This window comes from Vombatus ursinus, unplaced genomic scaffold (assembly GCF_900497805.2).
Source record: "Vombatus ursinus unplaced genomic scaffold, bare-nosed wombat genome assembly UNPS02014807.1, whole genome shotgun sequence".
NCBI classification, from domain to species: domain Eukaryota; kingdom Metazoa; phylum Chordata; class Mammalia; order Diprotodontia; family Vombatidae; genus Vombatus; species Vombatus ursinus.
Genome location: NW_020954585.1, coordinates 63,726,831 through 63,732,107, shown reverse-complemented (window position 1 = coordinate 63,732,107; position 5,277 = coordinate 63,726,831). Strand labels below are relative to the sequence as shown.

Below are 5,277 nucleotides of genomic sequence, written 5' to 3'. Positions count from 1 at the left end.
TTCGGTAGTAGGGGTATGGCGGGAGAGCATCCAGTAAAGGCCTCACTTAGGAGGTGTCCTTTAGGCTGAGAGTTGATGGATATTAGAGATTCCAAGAGAGGATATAAAGAAGGAATGTATTCCAGGTATGGGGAATACATTGTACAGAGAAGGAGGATGAGATGTTGTATGGAAGGCCCCGCAAGACAGCCTTGGCTGAACTAGAGTGTACATGAAAGAGAACAAAGTTGCCTCCTGGGAGAAGGCAAAGATTATGGCAACCTCTGCAAAAAATTTTCTTAGTTCTCCTTTTTTTTTTTAAATCAACTACTTTATATAAAGAAAAAAAAGCATTATTACAATGGCTCAAAACAGTTTTTCTCAGATTATGTGGTGACCAAATCAGTTCAGATTCTAACTAGCAAATGTTCCTCTTCCCATGTGTGAATGGTATACACCTGTATTTTATCATATACTTTATTTGCCTCTTTCATATAGGAAAGAATGACAAAGTACATCACAACGATTGGCCAGAACACAGGGGCACTGAAATCATCAAAAAACGTACAGATCATAGCAATAAGAATGCCTTTAGTAGCAGAGTGCCAAAATTTAAATTCTAGAAGCCTTTGAATGGAACGATGAAATTTCTCATTTTGTTTTGTTGGTAAGGAAGGACCTTCATCTGAATCTTCCATTAAGGAGGGACCTACCTTTGGTAAAAGAAAAGGGATGAAAAGATTGAGGTCGTAGATTCCCAGGGCATATGTTACAACATACCAATCCTTTAATAGATAAACTTTAATCATGTAGATAAAACTTAGCCCCGAAGTTACAACCCTTCACACAGTTGTATAAGGAGCATATTTGCCTAACAAAGACCAGTAAATCTGTCCAAGTCTTGTGAAAAAATCTAAACACCACATAGCTTCCCATGAATAGAATTTCCAACACTGTCTCATTTGGATATTCTATTGCTCACTGAGTCACTGTGGCCAGGCCATGACTCTCCTCAGTATCTCAGGGCCACAGAAGGAGGAGGAAGAGGAGGAAGAGGAAGAAGGGGAGTGTTTCCCAGTTCTCCTTAATATTCATACCTTGTCTTTAATATTATCTCCATTTGTCCTTTATATTATTTTATTTGTACATTGTTGTTTGCATGTTGTCTCCTCCATTAGACTATGATCTCCTTGAGAGGAAAAAGTGTTTTATTTTGTTTTTTTTTCTTTGTATCCCCAGTACTCAGCACAGTGCCTAGCAGATATTGTTGCTCAGTCATTTTTCAGTCCCGTCCAATTCTTTGTGACCCTATTTGGGGTTTTCTTGGTAGAGATATTGGAACAATTTGCCATTTCCTTCTCTACCTCATTTTACAGATGAGAAAACAGAGGCAAACAGGGTTGGTGACTTGCCCAGAGTCACACAGCTAATAAGTATCTGATGGCAGATTTGAATTCAGGAAGATTAGTCTTCATGACTTCAGGCCTAGAACTCTATCCACTGTACCATCTAGATGCATCTAGCCTGGCGGATTTTGTTATTGTTCAGTAATGCCTGACTCTTTGTGACCCCGTGAACCACACTGTCCATGGGGTTTTCTTGGCAGAGATACTGGAGTGATTTGTCATTTACTTTCTTTAGTGGATTAAGGCCAACAGAACTTAATTGACTTCATTGACAAATCTGACCGACCAGATTTGAACTTAGGTCTTCTTGACTCCAGGCCTACTGGCAGAGAGTAGGTGCTTAATAAATGCTTGCTGACTTGTCAACTAAGTCAGGTTTCAGCATGGTGTGTCAAGGTTTCCCATAGTCCACATGGGAAGCATGAGAAGGGAGGAGGAAGAATGTGCCCTCCCCCAGGTTGGCAGCTTGGGACAAAACTGTAGTTGCACCAGCATAGTTATGATTCTAGAAAGGAACTGGAATTTGAGGCAGAGGACCTTTGTATAATTCCTACCTCCTAGACCTTGGATATATTATTTAGCCTCTCTGAGATACAGTTTCCTCATTTGTAAAATAAAAAGGTTAGACTAGATGGTCTCTAAAGTATCCTTCAAGCTCTGAAACTGTGGATGACTGATTCTTATATTGTTAGATTTCTCACATCTAAGTAAAGACACTTGTGCCCAGCGGCTAGAAACACCCCAGCTTCTAGAAGTCGCACAAAGTAAATTGTTAAATAGTCAGTGGCATAAATATTTAAGCATTTGGGGAATCAGAATAACTTTGATTATTAACCTGACTATCTTGCCGAGGGGTAAATACTTTAGATCTGCAGATCAGAGACTAAAAGCCTTTTGATGGTTTTTACTTTAGTGCCAGAATAGCTAAATTCTTTGGGAAGCTTTACCCAGAAGACACACAGCCGAAACATGCCTGGCTTTAAGAGGAAGACACTCAGCGGCTCCAACTAGAGACAATTCTGGGCAACATTCTGCAACTTAGGGGCAGCTAGGTGGCACAGTGGATAGTGCACTGGCCCTGAAGTTAGGAGGACCTGAGTTCAAATCTGGCCTCAGACCAAACACTTGACACTTACTAGCTGTGTGATCTTGGGCAAGTCACTTAACCCCAATTGCCTCACAAAAACAAAAACAAAAACAAAAACCCATTCTGCAGCTTGGTTACTTATGTCACTTGTAATTGAGTGGAACCCTGGGGATTCCTATGGGGGTCGTTGTATGTGTTTCAAAAAATTGTTGGGGGTTGTCATAGGATGTCACATGAGGCAGTAGCGCAGAAGACAACCTGACCAAGATTATCATTGCACTGAGAGGTCACAGCTCAAAGAAGGCTGAGCCACACAAAGCCTGGCAGAAGATCAACCACAAATCAATGCTTGGAGATGGTGGTTGGTTGATATGAGAAGAAAGCACATCTCATCTAAGTCAGTACCTTGGGGAAGAGTCCCATTTACCCCATATTAATTATAGCTTTGTTGGCAGCTAAATCTTGATAGGTGGGAAAGAAACTCTTATTTTAAAATATTCCCAGCTTACTCTGTGCCCTGTGATGCCTCTAAGGAGAATCGTTTGGTTCTGCCATTTATACTTTAGTATTGCAAATGGAGTATAACATTGTTCAGTGTATAATTCTTGCACAGGGTGGGGAGAACTGGGGAGGAAGAAGCAGAGGTGCCCCTCCCCAGACTAGCTCCCTTACTTCTCCCTTTCTCTTTGCTTTCCCCTGTTGAAGAGTCACTGAAGAACTCTCATACTTATGATATCCTCCTCTGCTGCTGTCACTCACCTCTCACTTTTTTGACAGTATGGATAAACCAGTCATTGCATCGACAAACATTCATTGAGCAGTTACTATGGGAATTCTGTATTCGGAATGTATTCGGTACTGTGGGAAATATAGACAGCTAAGCCAAGTGTAGTGCCACAGGACCTGGAGTCAGGAAAGCCTGAGTTCAAATCTGGCCTCACACTAACTGTGTGACCCTAGGCAAGTCATTTAACCCCTCTCTGCCTCAGTTTTTTATCTGTAAAATGGAAATAATAATGATACGTAGGGTTGTTGTGAGGATCAGATGACATAACATAAGTAAAGTGCCTAGCAAGGTTTATAGTGCTATAGAAATGCTTGCTATTATTGTTATATGAAGAAATAAAGAAATGTTGGGGCTGGGGGTGCATTGAAGGCTGAGAAAAGGGGAGGATCAGGTCCTCTTTCTTGGCACACTGGTGTCAGTATTAATTATTGCAATCTGTGGGGAGCCCTCCCTTTTCTGCCAGGAATAAACAAGACTGGGAGAGAAGAGGAGTCTCTGGGACATGTTATTTTTATTTTGAGTACGTTCTGTCGAGACCAGGGTAAAAATGGCCTTCCATCTGGCCCACCTCTCTGCCAAGTAGGAATGATTGATGCCTTTGTGGGGGAAGCTGGGACTAGGAACACAGTGGGGTGCCTCTAACAACAACTCAGTCCTTTCTCTTGGCACTGAGCCTTTTGATGGAGGATCTAGGAGCATTTTCTAGCTAAATACTGCATTTGGGTCTAGACCTATGGTCCTATGAGTAAAAGTACCTCAGGAATTATCTCCCTCCTACCCAGCTCTGCCAGCCAGGAGGCACAAGGGCAGCTAGATGGGCAGTGGATAGAGTGCCAGGACTGGAGTCAAGAAGACCTGAGTTCAAATCCAGCCTCAGACACTCACTAGCTGTGTGATCCTGGATAAGTCACTTAGCTCTGTCTGCCTCAGTTTCCTCATCTGCAAAATGAGCTAGAGAAGAAAATGTCAAACCACTCCAGGATCTTTGCCAAGAAGACCCCAAATGGGGGCATGAAGAATTGGATATGACTGAAATGAATGAACAACAACCCCTCTAAAACCTTGGGCGCGCATACAGGTACGCACACACATCCACACACACATATAATCAGTGGAATGTCATTTTGTGTGAAGTCTTCATATTGGTCATTTCTCAGTCAGAGTACAAATATCATCTTGAACCCTTATCTTGGCCATGGATGCCTATACTGGTCCAGTAAGAAAGCACTATTTTGCCCAGAGAAGTTAGTGAAGCAAGAAATGGTGTGATATAAGGGATAGACAGCCTGCATCATCATCAAGAAAATGGGAGTTTAGGTCCTGTCCTTGCCTTAGAGTAATTACATAACCCTTAGCATTTCATTTGGCTTTAACTTTTTACATTTAATTTAAATGTTTTATTGAAAACAGTATTGAACATCAACTAAAGTAGTTTAGCAAGCATTTACAATTAAATTAATATAAATGACTAAGAAGGAAGCATTTATATAGCATCTACTCTGTGTCAAGCACTGTGTAAAGGGCTTTACAAATATTATCTCATTTAATTTTCACAACAACCCTTAGGGGTAGGTGGTATTACAATCTCCATTTTACATGTTGAGGAAACTGAAGCAGACAGAGTTAAATGACTTGCCCAGGATCATACAGCTACTAAGTGTCAGGTTAGATTTGAATTCAGACTTTCCTAATTTCAGGCCCAACATTTTATCCACAGAGCCATGTGGTTCATCCCCTTCACATCCACTAGCTGGTGGATGAGACAAACCCTAGACTGGCTCCCTAGAATGCATGGACCAGGAGGGAATTGTTTGGACAATACAGAGTCAAGGTGAAATGTAAAATCACAGAGATTAAAGACACAAGAAGTGTGAGAGGAAGACTAACTAGCAGGCTATTACAACAGTCCAGATACTACTACTATTGATGCTGCTACTACTACTACTACTACTACTACTACTACTACTATTGCTGCTGCTGCTACTGTTGCTGTTACTACTGCTGCTGCTGCTACTACT

At 41.5% G+C, this 5,277-nt stretch overlaps 1 pseudogene; it reads right to left on the bottom strand.

Annotated features, from left to right (window-relative positions):
- Positions 1-397: 397 nt before the first annotated feature.
- On the bottom strand, positions 398-3,286 carry LOC114052197 (annotated as a pseudogene).
- Between the last annotated feature and the right edge of the window lie 1,991 nt (positions 3,287-5,277).